Consider the following 17,516-nt stretch of genomic DNA (forward strand, 5'->3'; position numbering starts at 1 on the left):
TTTGAGACTGGTTTGAAGCCTAGTTTGAGAATACAAGTTGTGGGATTCAAACACAGCAACATTTCAGAACTTATGTCTCAAGCACTTGAGCTGGAGAGAATTGAATCAGAAGCAACCCCAGTCAAAAGAAAAATCAGAGAAAGCTGAGAAATCAGAAAAAGATAAGGGGGAAAAATCAGTTGAACAAAGTTCTGGTGGTACTTCTGGGAAAAAGAAGAAATTTAGTGGACCCAGCAGGGGTCGAGGTGGAAGATTTGGTAAAGGCAGATTTTCTGGGCAGAGACCCCCTAGGTCTGGTCAGCAGTTGAGCAGGGTTCATATCCTGCCCGCCCCTGTGAGACTTGTGGCAAGATTCATGGGGGTGAATGCTATTGGGCCATTGGAGCCTGCTTTAACTGTGGAGGCAAGGGCCATCTTGCTAAAGAATGCACTAGTGCTTCGAGATACGGTCTAGCTCCTACGACTGTAGAAGGATCTATTCAGAGTTCTGCTTCAAGAAGTTCACAATCAGTTGGCAGAGGAAGAGGCAAAGGTAGAGGTACTACTTCAGGCAGTCAGGGCACTATTGCTCAGTCAACACAAGGAAGTGTGTCAGCCATAGTCTACACGATGAGACAGCGAGAAGAGGCTGAGACTTCTGATGTGGTAGCCGGTACATTCTCTATCTCTGATCAAGAAGTATTTGTGTTGTTTGATCCAGGTTCAACCCATTCATATGTTAGTGCTAGCATAGTCAGTTCACTTGTTGTTACATGTGTCCAAATGGGTTTTAAAGTGCTAGTAACTAGTCCATTAGGACAAGAGGTTCGAGTAAACAGAATCTATAGAAACTGTCCTTTGGTGATCCAAGGACATGTTTTCCTATCAGATTTGATTAAAATGCCCTTCAGAGATTATGATATTATTTTGGGCATGGATTGTTTAGTCAGGCATCACGCTATGATTGACTGTAGACTGAAGATAGTCACTTTAGGTCTCCCTCTATACGGTGATGTGGTAATACATAGGGAGAGGCATTTACTGCCATCAAACATCATTTCAGCTGCACTAGCCAAAAGGATGATCAGAAAGGGGTGTGAAGCATACTTGGCACATGTGATAGAAACCCAAGTGGGGAGTCCAGCACTAACGGACATCCCTACTGTATGTGACTTTTCGGATGTGTTTCCTGATGAATTACCAGGATTACCTCTAGAAAGAGAGGTGCGGTTTGAAATTGATGTTAAGCCTGGTGTAGACCCAATCTCCATAACGCCATATAGAGTGGCACTAGCAGAATTGAAAGAGTTGAAAGTACAGTTGGAAGAGCTGCGTTAAAAGGGCTTTATCCGCCCTAGTGTGTCACCTTGGGGAGCGCCAGTGTTGTTTGTAATGAAGAAGGATGGCACTCTCCGCTTATGTATTGATTATCGGCAGTTGAATAAGGTGACAATAAAGAATAGATATCCATTGCCCTGCATTGATGACTTGTTTGATCAGTTGAGAGGTGCAGCTGTGTTCTCCAAAATTGACCTGAGATCAGGTTATTATCAGCTGAAAGTACATGAGCAGAGTATTCCTAAAACTACCTTCAGAACCCGCTATGGCCATTATGAGTTCTTAGTCATGCCATTCAGGTTAACTAATGCTCCGGCTGCTTTTATGGATCTGATGAACACTATCTTCAGACCATACCTCGATCAGTTTGTTGTGGTATTCATTGATGATATATTGGTCTATTCGAGGAGTGCAGAAAAGCATGATAGACATCTGCGGATTGCACTACAGACTTTGAGGGAGAAACAGCTATATGCCAAATTGTCGAAGTGTGAATTTTGGCTGAAGGAAATATCTTTCTTGGGGCATGTAGTATCAGAATAGGGCATCAAGGTAGATCTAAGTAAGATTGAAGCTGTCCTTAATTGGAGGCCACCCAAAAATATCACAGAGATTCGTAGTTTTCTGGGTTTAGCTAGATACTACCATAGATTTGTGAAGGGATTCTCCATGTTAGCATCTCCATTGACTAAGCTGCTTAGAAAAGATATGAAATTTCAGTGGACGGATAAATGCCAATAGAGTTTTGATGAATTGAAGAAATGTTTGACTGAAGCTCCAGTCCTGACTTTACCTATACCGGGTAAAGAATATACAGTTTATAGTGATGCTTCTCACAATGGGTTAGGCTGTGTGTTGATGTAAGATCAAAATGTCATTGCCTATGCATCACGCCAGCTGAAACCGCATGAGAGGAATTATCTGACATATGACTTAGAGCTTGCAACTATTGTGTTTGCTCTTAAGATCTAAAGACACTATTTGTATGGGGAAAAGTGTTACATCTACACAGATCATAAGAGTTTGAAGTATTTGGGCACTTAGAAGGAGTTGAATTTGAGATAGAGGAGATGGTTAGAGTTGATAAAAGACTATGATTGTCTGACAGACTATCAGCCAGGGAAAGCTAATGTTGTGGTTGACGCCTTAAGTCACAAGACTATGGCAAGTCTACGGCTTACTCCTTTGTCTATGGTACATGAGTTGAGATTATTACATGCCAGCTTAGAGATTAATGATGATGGGCAGACAGCAGTTGCATGGCATGTACAGCCAGTGTTGATTGATCAGATCAGAATGGCTACTCAGAATGACCAAAAGTATCAGAAATTTTTAGAAGAAGTCCAGCAAGGCAAGAAACCAGAATTCTCAATCAGAGATGATAGTCTATTGCTACACCAGGGCAAAATATGTGTTCTTAATGATGTAGATTTGAGGCAAATCATTTTGAAGGAAGCACATGAGTCTCCTTTTACCATGCACCGTGGTGGCACAAAAATGTATAGAGGGCTAAAGGAGCATTACTTGTGGATGGGTATGAAAAGAGATATGGCAGAGTTTGTTTCCAAATGCCTAACTTGTTAGCAAGTAAAGGCAGAGCATCAAGTACCCACTGGGTTGTTACATCCACTACCAGTACCATAATGGAAATGGGAGAGAATAACTATGGATTTTGTGATGGGACTTCCAAGGACACAGAAGAGTCATGATGCAGTTTGGGTCATTGTTGACAGACTAACCAAGTCTGCTCATTTTCTGCCAGTCCGGATGGACTACAGTTTAGAAAGATTGGCCAAGTTATACATTGATGAGATTGTGAGACTGCATGGAGTGCCAGTATCCATTATATCAGACAGATATCCTAGGTTCACTTCTAGATTATGGGGTAGTCTTCAGAGAGCCCTAGGAACTAGATTGAACTTCAGTATGGCATTCCACCCATAGACAGATGGCCAATCTGAGAGGCTAATTCAGATCTTGGAGGACATGCTATGGGCTTGTGTGATTGAGTTTGAGGGCAGTTGGGATACACACTTGCCTTTGATTGAGTTTGCTTACAATAACAACTACCAATCAAGCATTGGGATGCCTCCATATGAAGCTTTGTATGGCAAAAAATGTTAAACCCCGTTGTGTTGGGATGACGTGGGTGAAAGAAAGATGATTGGACCCGAAATTATTCAGCAAACTGAGGAGAAGATCAGGGTGATCAGAGATCAACTTAAGACTGCATCAGACCATCAGAAGTCCTAAATTAATCTGAAGAGAAGGGATATTGAGTATGCAGTGGGTGAGAAAGTATTCCTCAAGGTTTCCCCTTAGAAGAGAATTATGAGATTCAGCAGAAAGGGGAAACTGAGTCCTCATTTCATTGGGCCATATGAGGTTCTGGAAAGAGTGGGTCCTTTGGCATATCATTTGGCACTACCTCCAGAGTTGGAGAAGATACATAATGTCTTCCATGTGTCCATGTTGAGGAGGTATCGATCAGACCCATCTCATGTACTACCAGTAGAGGAAATTGAAGTAAATCCAGACCTCACATATGAGGAAGAACCCATAGAGATTCTGGCTTATGAGATGAAGCAGCTACGGAACAAGCAGATACCGTTGGTAAAAGTGTTGTGAAACCATTATTCGAGCCAAGAAGCTACTTGGGAACGAGAGGAGGATATGAGGAGACAGCACCCACAGCTATTCAGAAATTGATACCAGGTAAAATTTCGAGACGAAATTTATTTAGGGGGGGGGGGGAGAGAATTGCAACACCTCTATTTGTATAGCCTGGTATATTTCACTGTTCCGGTGACCGGAGTTCATACAAACAATTAAGGGGATTAGAACCACACTTAAGACAACTAAATAAGCCATAAACATAAATAATTAGTAATTGTCAATTAGTTAAGTATAAATAAGAAAAACAGAACATAAGAAGTTAAATGAGCCGAGAGTCACAGCGATGAGTGACCTTCTCGGGAAGGACAGCAAAGTCGATTTAAACTCAAATTTCGAACCATAAAATGTGATGCTGCGGTCCTTAGGACTATTACAAACATAGTGGAAAAGAGAAAATCATAAAAAAAAAACTGTTAAGCCAGTTAAATAATTAGGTCAGGGATCCGGAAGAAATATTAAATTATTTGCAAATCGAGTTGAACCGACGAGGGGCAATTTGGTCAATTGACCCCGAGAGCTGACTCCTGACCTAACTGTCAAATAAAATCGGAGAAAAGAAAATTTCAGAGTCGAGAATTAAATTAAAGAACTAATAGAAAAATAAAAAAAAGGGAAGAAAATGAAAAAGTGAAGGAAGATGACATCATGCATGACATCAAGCATGATGCCATAAATCCTATAATTAATAAATTTAATTATTTAGATATTTTGGTCTTCCATAAGTTAAAAATTCACAAAAGAAAAGAAAAGAAAAAAAAACAAAAAAGTCTTCATCTTCCTCATATGTTTCGCCCTCACTCTCTCTCCCTCTCCATTGTTAAACTTCCATTAAAGCTTGCACTCAAGCTTAAATTTCTTCACTAAACCTTAATAGCTTCCACAAAAACCTCATTAGAGCTTGTTATCTCAACCTAAGAAGAAGATTGAAAGAGGAAAGAAGAATAAAAGATAGAGATTTGGAGGATTTAAAGTTCTAAGAAAGGTTAGTAAGCAAATTTGACAATTTTAGTTTGATTCTTACATTTTTAACTTATTAAACTTGTAAATAAATATTAAATAAAAGAAAAATTTATTGAGGGACCATGAGTGAATTTCGGCCAGCATGTGTATGGGGGTATATTTGCATGGTTTGATGGATTTGAATGAGTATATGAACCTTAATTAGTTGAATGATTATAGTTAAAAGCATTGAATTGGTTAAATGCAGCAATTAGTGTGAATTAGGGTTTTGGTCATTCGGGTTTAGAGACAAAAATGTGAGAAGTTTGTAAATGATGTCCTTGACCTATTTTAAGGAGAGAAATGGTCAATTGTGACCTAATGAGGTGTGTTAAGAGTGTTTGAATCAAAAGCAAATTCGGATTGAGCCAGCAGCATGACCAAGGTCCTTTTGAGGGACCAAAACTAAAAATTTACAAGTCCAATTGGTATGATACTAATTGGAAATGAAAATAGACACAAAATGACACAATTTTCATTTAGGAATCATGCCCAAAAAATGACCAAAACCTAGTGAACAAATTGACCAAATCCAGAAATTCTCAGTCTGACCTATACAAACTGACCAAATGAATAGTGTTTGTTCATTTGGCCATAACTTGAGCTAGTCAGGTCTAAATGACCTGAAATTTTACCAGTGGACAGATGAGATATAGACCTAAAACTTTCATGAACAACACAAACCCAAATTATGCCATTAATCAAGTCATTTGACCACCTAAAATTGGTGACCTAAAACTGCCAGAACCAAAAATTGCCCAGAAATCTGGGTTAAGTCCAATCTGGCAGCCATGATTCAAATGGCTATAACTTGAGCTACAAAACTCCAATTGGAGTGATCCAAAAAGGAGAATAAAGTTAAGACAATAGAGAACATTTTCTATGAAGGAAGTTTTGCCAAATTCTAACAGAAAAATGACCAATGGAACAGTGCAACTTAAGACACCAAAACTGAAAATTTACAAATTTGCCTAAAAGACTTAGAATTTTAGTAAACAACCAAAATCAACAAATTTAGTGACCAAAATGTGGTATGTGGGTGAAGTTGGAATTCCCATACCTATTAAGCCTTAGAAAGTCAACAAATTGAGTTGAATAGTATAGTGAATAGTAACCCCGAAATACAAAATTTAAAAAGCGTCAAGTTTAACACATTAGAGCTAGGTATAAGTGAATGTAAATTTATTTTTTGACTAATGATGAGTTATGATACTGAAACACTATAAAACTGTGTGTTTCAGTGGAAAAGAATATCAGGAAAGAACTCAAGAAATCGAGTTACGGCCAAGAGGTGACGCGCTTAAGGTATGTGCACAACGTATAATTTTTGTAAATTATCTTCTGCATATTATTTTGAATAATGTGAAATATTGAATTGTGACATTTTTATGATGCTTTTGATTTAAATTATTGAAAGTTATTTGTGTATATTTAAAATGGCAATGTTTAGCAAATAGTTAAGATAAGTTTTGAAACCACAGTATCATGACCATATATTTGAACACCTCACTAGCATGACTAGCGGGGGTAATCAGTTTCAAATTTTGATTCCTTCTCTGGCTGAAGTGTTGAGGTGTGTGCCAGTAGAAGAAGAAATTGAATGGATATCCATATATTTGAGCTAGCTAGCCTTGTGATGTGACTTCTCCTTAGCCTCTGGCTATTGAGATTATATTTGTTTGTAATGGCATGATATAACTGTGAGTTTTTTGAAATATGTTTTGATTCTTCGAAATGAAATTGTTTGGAATAAAATCTCATAATTCATGTTTTGTGTGTTAACTCTCATGTTCAGTTCAATTTTTGAATAAATGTGATTTAAATTCTGCATAAAGATTATTTTAGTATGTTGTGCACCACTGAGTCCTAGTACTCAGCGATGGTATTATTCATCCTGAATCTGAGAGACTAGAAGAGCAGCAGACTGAGCTGCTGAGGATTGAGGACCTACCTGCTTGAAGTTATCAGGTATATTTTATACCCTGACTGTAAAAATTTATTTTGATGTACATAATGTACGTAATTGTATAGACATGAAAAATTGGTCTTGAACAGCTTGTACAAAGTTTGTATAAAGTTTGTAATAAATTTTAGTTTGAATTTCTCTTAATGTAAATTTTGTAATGATGTATATAAATTGTTTTGTCTTTAATGAAATATGAATGGAACTATTTTATTTAATTTGAATGAAATTGATTGCTAGTATTTTGATGATTGTTGGATATTAGAAATGGTGGATTTGAATTTTGGAAGTTGATAAATGTGTTGAAATTGATTGAGATGATTGTGAATTTGAAGAAGTTGTTGAGAAAAATTATTGGGAGTGCTTTTTTTCAGGTATTTGAAGAACTGTTTTCTCAAAATATAGACGGCACTCTGCCGAAAATTTTATAAAATTTGCAGAAAAATAAAATGGACCAAAAATTTCAACTAGCTTTCAACTTTAATTAAATGTTTTGATACCAACTTGAAAATGCTCACAACTTAACAAAAGTAAGAAAATTGTTTTAAAATCCCTTGTAGGGTACTTAATGAGTTATCGGTAGGTGAAGTTCGGTAGTTCATTAGGTATTCTACGGGATCGTGTTATGCCTTACAAAGGGGTAAGGTGTGACACTAATACATATTAAAAGGGTTTTAATATGCAATTGAGTATTGAAATTAATTAGGAACATAAAATATGTGGTATAATGCATGTAACTATAGAAGAAATTTTTATAATTCAATGTTCTAATGAACAATTTTCATACTTCCGCTCCTTCAAATCTAGTGTCTAAAATTAAGTTTAAAATCTTGTGAATCTTTTTCCAATTGGTTTCACATTCATATCTATTGTGGTTGATGAGTTATGAATTTTACAAAAAGGTAGTGCGATTATGTTACTGGAAAAAATTACGATTTGTGTAGACCATTCAGCTAGGGTTTTATTTGGTTTATAAATTTTATGATCTTGTATGATGTTTTCGCTATCTTATGTAATTTTTTCATGATTTTTAGGCATGTCTAACTATTTTTCAAAAATTGGATTTCTTGCAACTATCAATCTGCCAAAATCTGAAAACTATATGTTTATGCAAGTTCTTTTGTGTTCTTAGGTTCTAATTCATATTTGATCTATTTTTCTATGTTCTTTTAATTCAAGAGATGTTATGAAGTGTTTGGATCATATTAGAAGACTTAGACCATTAGGTAGTTGTAACTGATTAGGAATTTTAACCACTTTAGGAGACTTAGAGTTAGAATTCAATGTGAATTGTTATTTATATTTTCTTATTTTCTTTATTTTCTTTAGTTTCTTTATTTTTTTAATTAAAAGCAAAATTGGTAAGTAGCCCTAAGATAAGTATCAAATAGGGCATTTGCGTGGAGCTTACATAGAGTTAAACAAGAGTAAGCTAGGAATACCATTGCCATACTAGAAAAGAAGACCCTTTTTTAAGGGTAGCTTGCTCCAATGGCGACTGTAATTATCAAAAAGTAAGTAGCCCTAAATTCCTAAAATAATTATTGGCATGAAAATGTAGTAATAATAGGATTTTTATTTGGTAAACTAAAATTAACTTTTTTTTAATTTAACTCACTTTTGAATATAATTAATTTAAATAAATACTTAATAAATTAAAATTAATCTTGTTTCTAAATTAAACTAACCTTGGCATGTAAAATAAATATAATTTAATACTTAGTAATTGCAAAATAAATTTATATGTTAGAAATCTTTATTAAGTTGTGATTGTTTAGGCCTTATGTGATATTATAATAAATTACACATGTACAAGTTAGTACTATGCCCTAAAGCATATCATTTAGTATGTATCTTGTACATATTTTATTAATAAAAAGGCAATTTCACTTTTTCGTTTACATAATATATTTATGTGTAATAGAAAATGTCCATTGATATTTTATTGGAAATTCTATTCTTCAGTTGTTAAGAATATGAGTGACAGTATTTCTAGCAAAAAGTATCATAAATTGTGTCGCAAGGGGTTTTGGGGTCGCCTGGACGAACACTCACCGAAGTGGGAAAAGTGAGGAGTCGCCACTTCAATTTTGAGGCAAATTAAAGAAAACCATTTGTGAAAGTAAGTTAAAATAAAACCACTTTAAAAACAAAGATTCTAGGTTCGGGGTCCATGAACGGGTGGGGAAGGTGTTAGGCACCCCACCTCGTCCCTCAACGAGGATAAGCAGATTTAACTTCACGTTCTTCATAGTTAGGAGGGCTCGAACGGAAATGTTAATCCTTTTGACCGAAAGGAATGTTTGATTTTTCACTAATCCGGATTGCCCAGATACATAAGTAAATGAGACGACCTTAGTGAGTTGCTGTTGCGTATTAATTTTATTTCAGGGGGAATCATCTTACGTATTTGTTAAAATTCAATTTGGGAATCGGATAAGAACTCTCCTCCGATCTCCTTTAGATATTTACTAAAATTTTTAAGCTTGAGAATCGGATAAGAACTCTCCTCCGATCTCTATTTAAATATTTGATAAAATTTTTAAGTTTGAGAATCGGATAAGAACTCTCCTCCGATCTCTTTTTAAATATTTATTAAAAATTTTAAGTGGAAACTGGATAAGGACTCTCCTCCGATCTCCTTTTAAATATTTATTAAAATTTTAAGTGAGAACCGGATAAGAACTCTCCTCCGATCCCCTTTTAAATGTTTATTAAAATTTTAAATGGAAACCAGATAAGAACTCTCCTCCGATCCCCTTTTAAATGTTTATTAAAATTTTAAGTGGAAACCAGATAAGAACTCTCCTCCGATCTCCTTTATTTTAATAGGGATTGGATAAGGACTTTTTCGATCTCTAGAGACTTGATTACAGCTACCCGTCATGAAATCCTAGAACTAAGGGTTTTGGCATTTAAAGATGCAGGGGCGCGGAATAAGGCTTCTTTTAACTCATTGGTATCTTGTAACTAGTCAGGAGATACCAAACCGAATTTTCTGACCTTCCTATGTGGTCGCCTTACCAGTACCTTTTGATACCCGATCTATCCCATTTATCTATCTTAAAGTTCGGTTTTACTCTGCCTTGTGTTGTCTTACTCAATTGTCTTTTGCATTATTCTAGTGATTCGGCCTTACTATTTTCCCGACTCATTGTTTAGACCTTTTATTATTTTTAAAGAAACCCTTAAGATACGGTTACCTACATTTTACCCGACCCCTTATACATTACTCGAGACTAGAAGACTTGCATTCAGAAATAACAAAGATTAACAAAAAGAATGGACTGATCAACAAAGAAGTAAACCCGAGAGTAACCTTTTGGTATTCTTTAGCGCAATATAAACTTAGAAAAGAAAAAACTACGTACATAAAAGAACAAAGGAAATGCGTAAAATGAAAATGAGCACTTAATAAAATGGCAATACGAGCACTCACCTGTAGGGAGCCAAATCTACTAAATTAAGCATGGAATCACAAAGCTTAATAGAACTGCAGGTTGGTAACCGGAAGATTAAGGTCTGCCTTGAAACGAAGGATGCTTTGCTAAAATGCAATCGGGTCAAAATAATACCCGAGTTTAAATGAGATTGAGCCTGGACAATGGGAGTGGAACTAAAGAGAACAAAGAGCTGAAAATGAGAGCATCACAGGTTAATGAACGAACTGAAAATAGAGAGTTTCAGTATTCAAGAATCCCTTTTGCAAGAAAACACTTTAGAAAACTGGTTTCAAAAGTTTTTCTTATGAATGCTAAAAAAATAGCAGAGCAATAAACTGAATTAAGTTTCAGAGTTCTTCCACTATAGTCACTGCCCTCTTTTCGTCCTCCTTGAACAGTTTTTCATGCAGGTATTTATAGGAACCGGGTGCTCCCCATGGAGGGTCAGGATCTGTTTTGAAGGAGATGGAGGGTTAAGATTTTGAAGGACATGATCTAAGGGCTCGGGAATTAAAGAGAATCAGAACGGATGACAGGGATCCCTTCCGGAGTATTTGTCCTTTTCTTTCTTCTAATCTGACGGCCCAAAATTTCTTGTCAAGAGCGATCCGAGGGCTAGGAGTAAAGGGCGCTGATCTTGTCGTTTTCTTCTTCGATCCGAGGGCTTCAAGCTCGTCCTTATAAGTAAAATCAACGGTGGAGATTAGGATGTACAGCGCTGTCCTGACGTACTCTGGCACATGTCTGTAATGCGGGCAATCCTGGGGCGTGCGGTTGAGATTTCACCTGCAATGTTTTAACTACCTCGACTCTAATTATGACGACAATCGATAGGAACTGTCTTATTCTCTTTGTCTCCCGACCTCCCCTCCTTTTCAGTCTTTTCAACGTGATCCTTTTCCGATCTCTCATACCGGGTTCCTCTCTTCCAATCTCTCCTGACATGCTCTTTTCCGATCTTTCATGCCGGTCTCCCTTCTACCGATCTTTACCACACCAGTCTTCCTTTTTATCGGGTTCGGTCCAGTCAAAGCATTTATTTCCCTCAATTCTCGAGGCGTCCGCTTCGTTTTCTGCTTGCAATAAATGCTCAAATTTTCCTATATATATACCTTCAACCGGGAAGCCCTACCTCATTTGACTTTCTCCTCTATTCTCCTCATTTTCCTTGTTATAGCTGCTCCGGCAACAATCCCGGACAAAATGACCGCTTTTAATCTTTTTCTGGTTGTCCTCTTTGTTCCTTGCCTGAAAATTTACGATCCCGGTGATCGAAAAATCATGATGACCTTATCTGATGACAGTGAGAGAACTGGACTAATTAACTGATCAGGATCGAGGACCTGGATCGTGCCGATCTCGAATCGTTCGCCCGATATAATCAACGTACTGGTTTCGGGCAATAAGACTGCTAATATTCCCCTCAACACCGGTGACTGCTCTTTGGCGTTCATCTGGCTCCTCTCCACATTGGGTGTTTCGACAGTGGCTCGGTTTCGAGTGGTAACTTTGATGACGACCTCTCTCATTTTCATGAGAGTCATAGTCCCCCCAGCCGGTCTCCTGGTCAAACACATCTTTTGACTCAGCCAAGAGACTAGGCTTTGACATAGGCCTTTTAGATAGGATGTTCCACCGATCTCTAAAGATCGCCCTTATGATGTAATCAGACCTTTAATGTAATCCAATCTCTAGAGATCGCCCAAATGATGTATTCTCCCTTTTAATGTAATGACTGAATGAGATCGGAAAGTATCTAAGTTGCATGAGCGCCTGATTGTCTGAACATATTAGAACAACAACTAAAAGTGATTATTAATCTAAGTGTAAGAGGTCGGAAAAGACTATAAGCATGAGATCGGCTGGGAACACTTGATTAAAATTGGAAATTTGACTTGAACACTTAAGATCGGAATCATCATTAAACCGGATCGAAACCTTAACTTTATTATTCCCAAACTTTTAAAAGAGAGATCGGCAATAAGACTGGTGGCACGAAGGTCTAGTGTTGGTTCAATCTCGTTTGACAAGAAAGATCGGAAATATAATTAAATGATCAGGGGACTCGAGAATTGGTTTGAGGGATCGGTGAGGCTTTAAATGACCTAGGGACTTGGTATTAATTAAATTCCTTTTGAGGGGAGATCGAAAGTGTGGTCGGTTGGCAATGGGGACTGTGTTGGGGATCGGCTTCAAAGTTTATTAATTTCGGGGGATCGGCTAAAATATGGTATCGATAGCTGGCCCCCTTTACATAATTTCTACTGAAGGGAAAAATTTTCCTGTGTAGGAATTATGTAAAGATTCAGACCCATATTTTGGACGATTTAAAATTTGAAATTTGAAATTAAAGTCCGGAGGCTAAAACCCACTTGGGTCGAAACCTTGAGGTTGGTCACAGGAAATTAAAATGCTAGAAAATTAAAATCAACTTAGATCAAGGAACCAGAAGTTGATAACAGGAAATTTAAATGCATGAAAATTAAAATCAACTTAGATCAAGGAACCAGAGGTTGATAACAGAAAATTTAAATGCAGGAAAATAAAATCAACTTAGATCAAGGAACCAGAGGTTGATAACAGGAAATTAAAATGCAGGAAATTAAGATCAACTTAGATCAAGGAACCAGAGGTTGATGACAGGAAATTTAAATGCAGGAAATTAAGATCAACTTAGATCAAGGAACCAGAGGTTGATAACAAAAAATTTAAATGCAGGAAATTAAAATCAACTTAGATCAAGGAACCAGAGGTTGATGACAGGAAATTTAAATGCAGGAAATTAAAATCAACTTAGATCAAGGAACCAGAGGTTGATCACAGGAAATTTAAATGCAGGAAATTAAAATCAACTTAGATCAAGGAACCAGAGGTTGATGACAAGAAATTTAAATGCAAGAAATTAAAATCAACTTAGATCAAGGAACCAGAGGTTGATGACAGGAAATTTAAATACAGGAAATTAAAATCAACTTAGATCAAGGAACTAGAGGTTGATGACAGGAAATTTAAATGCAAGAAATTAAAATCAACTTAGATCAAGGAACCAGAGGTTGATGACAGGAAAATTAAATGCAGGAAATTAAAATCAACTTAGATCAAGGAACCAGAGGTTGATAACAGGAAAATTAAATGCAGGAAATTAAAATCAACTTAGATTAAGGAACCAGAGTTTGATAACAGGAAAATTAAATGCAGGAAAATTAAAATCAACTTAGATCAAGGAACCAGAGGTTGATGATAGGAAATTTAAATGCAGGAAATTAAAATCAACTTAGATCAAGGAACCAGAGGTTGATAACAGGAAATTAAAATGCTAGAAAATTAAAATCAACTTAGATCAAGGAACCAGAGGTTGATAACAGGAAAATTAAATGCAAGAAAATAAAATCAACTTACAAAGCAAGTCTAATCTCGACACAAGAAGTTCTTCCCCGATGAATTGTACTTAACAGGATCCTGAGGGCCAATGATTAATGGAGGGCTAGTTACAAGACTTGGCCTACGACCTCATTTCTTCGGATGCCCCTTTTCTGTTCTTGACTTTCTTCTTACTTTTCAAAAAGCGCCCTTGCGGGTTTTCACTTTCCGTCCATTTGACTAGAAGCGCCCTTCCAGGTTTTCACCTCTAGTTTTTTTTTTTTTTTTTGGCCATTCCCTGCAAATCTCATAGTAAAGTACGTGAGGTTATCAATTTCAAATCCAAATCTTCTAGCAAAATTTTAAATGATTAATAGCGCATTAGGTAACAAGATTGAAGAAGGACAATGTTAAATAAGGAAAGATAAAAGCAAAGAGATAGGAAAATATGACTTTATTATGGTTTTAGGAAAGAAAGGTACAGTGTCAAAGGAGAAGGGTACAAGGACAGATCTCACATATTCCTTGTAGTTAGCTTTGAAGTCTTTTAACTGCCATTATTTCAAGTACTCTGAAGCCTCATGCCACGACGGTTTATGTCCATCCTCGGTTTCATGCCCCGTTCCTTATTTCTCCCTTTTGGTTCTTGGGATGCCCTTTCGGGTTTTCACCCCTAGATTTTTCCTTTTTTTTTTTTTAGCTCGCTTTTTCAGGATGCCCTTTCGGGTTTTCATCCTTCACTCATTTTACAGAAAGCGCCCTTCGAGGGTTTTTGCCTTCTTTCGCACATTTTGCTAGGAGCGCCCTTTCGGGTTTTCACCCCTACTCTTTTGTTTTTTTTTTTTTTGGACATAGTATCTCTTGACGGTGTCAGCATTCACAGGTCTTGGAAATTCTTCACCGTCCATGTGGGTCAAGATCAAGGCCCCACTAGAAAATGCCTTTTTAACCACATAGGGTCCCTCATAGGTTGGTGACCATTTGCCTCGGGGATGATGCATACATTTTGCATAGTCATTTAGGTCTAATTTCATAGCCATTTTATTTGATTATTAGTCATTTTTTAGCTAATTTCATTAGTTAATTAGTTAGTCTTTCATAATTATCGATTTTGGGTTAATTTGTAATTTTTACTTTGTTTTGTAGGAAAAATGGTGTTTTTGAAGGACTGAAGAGAAATTTTGCCATTGAGGAGTGACTTCTACAGCCAAAGATGTCAAAAACAAGTTTTCAAGCTGAAATGTGCATTGACCAAATTGTGCATAACTTGCCGCATAAGCTATGCAGATCTGCATAAGGAGAAAAATCATTGTTCCAATACTTGCCGAAATGTGCATAAGGAGACTGCATAGCTTATGCACATTCACGCCTCCCTTATGCACTTTCACGGAATTGTGCATAACTTATGCACTTCTGCAGAACCAGAAACTAGCCGAAAACTGCATAAGGGACTGCATGACTTATGCAGTCCCATAAAGAGTTCATTAATGAGCTGGCAGAAGATTCCCTCAGAAAATCCCTCCTCAAACACACCATTTTAGGGCTCCATGTCAGGAAATGCTATAAATAGTCCCATTTCCCATTTTAGAGAAGAAAAGGAGAGGAGGAGACAAGGAGCAGAAAAGGAAAGGGAGAGGAGAGGTAGAATTTGAAGAGTCACTTTCACCTTCCACACCATTTTCAACGAAGATTTGCAGATTTCTTTCTTTCTTTATATTTTTCCTACATTTCTAATGTTTAATTTCTTGTTTCTTAGCTTAGATTGAAGCTTATTTTCATATAAAATCAGATTTTCTTGTAAGGATTATGGGTAGTGAGTAGTTTACCTTTGATTCTGGAGTAAGGGTTGTAATATTTGAGATATTTTGTGGATTTTGATTGGGTAATCCATATTTTGTGGTCTTAATGAGTTTTATTCATTTCTTGTGTGCTTAATGACATGCTTAGTGTAGGATCCCATTAAGTGATGTTCTTAATCCATGGTTGAGGCACCGAAAGGAGAAGGCCTTGTGATAGATAATCAAGGAATTGGACTTAAATAACTTAGATATAGAAATAGACTAAGGATTAAGAGGATTCACAGATTAATTAAAGAACTTAATGGGTCTTAATTAATTCTAACTCCACGAAAGTAGGATTAGTTTGATTAAGGCACTCTTTGTCTCACTCGAAAGGGTATTCTAAGGATTTAAGAATTAATCTCCTTAAAACCATAAGTTTCACAAGATTGGATAACCAATTTAAAATCCCAAAATAGCTCGAATATGAAATCCCGAACTCCAGAATCGCCTTTTTATTATTGCTAATTTTCAATTGAATTTAATTGCTTGCCATTTTAAATCCTGCCATATTTGAACTTGCTTATTTCAATTTGATGCAATTTTAGTTTAATTAATACATTGTTAGATAGATTATTAATTTTGCACATATAGATTTCATACTCCAATACCCATTCAATCTATTGTTTTAATTTTGAAATTAGTTCAATTTAGTCAACTTTTTATACCAAAAATTCAATCATTAACACAACTCCTCGTGAGAATGATATCTTTACTGTATTACTTGTACGACCCGTGCACTTGCGGTTGGGCCACATCAAGTTTTTGGCACCGTTGCCGGGGAGTTGTTTGTTTAAGATTGAATTCTTGATTATTTTAGTTGTTTTTAGTTTTATTTTGTTATATTTTCATTTTGTGTTTGTTTGTTCTTTTTTAGGTACTCTTAATCTTTTATGAGAAGAGCTAGAAGCTCAAGTGACACATCCTTATTGTTTGATCCTGAAATTGAGAAATTTTGTAAGGCCAACAAGAAAGAAACCAGAAGAAGAAAAGAAGCATTGAGAGAAATTGAATTAGAAGAGGTCATGGCTGATGAAAGAATGAGAATTGGTATTAATGCTGGAAATGATCGAAACAATGAAAATGCAGCCCAAGGTGAAGAGGTTGTTAATGCTAATGTGCCTAGGGGAAGTATAATGGATCATGCTTTTCCTCGTTTTGATGACTTGAGAGAAAGCATAGCAAGACCAAGAATCGATGCAAATAGTTACAAGATGGATTTTGGGGTTCTTCAAATGATTCAAAATTCTCAATTCAGAGGTCATCCTTCTGAAAATCCACACACACATCTGAAGAAGTTTGCTATGATCTGTGACATGCAAAAACAACCTGGAGTATCTGATGATGCAGCAAGATTGAAGCTATTCCCATTCTCTTTGAAAGATAGAGCATTGGATTGGCTTGATTCTTCACCTCACAACTCCATTACAAATTGGGAGCAACTCACTGATGCATTTCTTGCACAATATTTTCCACCTGGAAAAACTCAAGAATTGAGGAATCAAATGACAGCTTTTAGACCAAGAGAAGATGAAACTCTCTATGAGTCATGGATGAGATGGAAAGAATTAGAGAGATTATGCCCACATCATGCCATTCCGAAATGGATGATAAACCAGAATTTTTACACAAATGTTACTCCTGCAATTAGAGGGATTATTGATGCTCAAATAGGAGGAGAATTTATTATGAAGCATGAAGATGAAGCTTATGAGCTATTGGAGAAAATTGCAAAGAATACTCATCTTTGGAGTAGTCCAAGAGGACCAGCTCCAACTCAAAAAAGGCAAGCTGCTGGAATGTATGACCTTGATCTGTTCAACATGATTAATGCAAAGTTTGATGCACTTACAAATGTTTTGGCTAAGAAGATGGAAGATTTGAGTATGTTGGTTAGTTCATCATCATCATCTGGAAGTT

At 36.5% G+C, this 17,516-nt stretch overlaps 1 non-coding gene across 1 annotated transcript; it reads right to left on the reverse strand.

Moving 5' to 3' along the window:
- Positions 1-17,086: 17,086 nt before the first annotated feature.
- Positions 17,087-17,193, reverse strand: LOC131180419 (small nucleolar RNA R71). The gene has a single exon (XR_009149194.1). It is a non-coding gene; the product is annotated as a small nucleolar RNA R71 (small nucleolar RNA).
- Between the last annotated feature and the right edge of the window lie 323 nt (positions 17,194-17,516).

Source organism: Hevea brasiliensis, chromosome 5 (assembly GCF_030052815.1).
Source record: "Hevea brasiliensis isolate MT/VB/25A 57/8 chromosome 5, ASM3005281v1, whole genome shotgun sequence".
Taxonomy (NCBI): domain Eukaryota; kingdom Viridiplantae; phylum Streptophyta; class Magnoliopsida; order Malpighiales; family Euphorbiaceae; genus Hevea; species Hevea brasiliensis.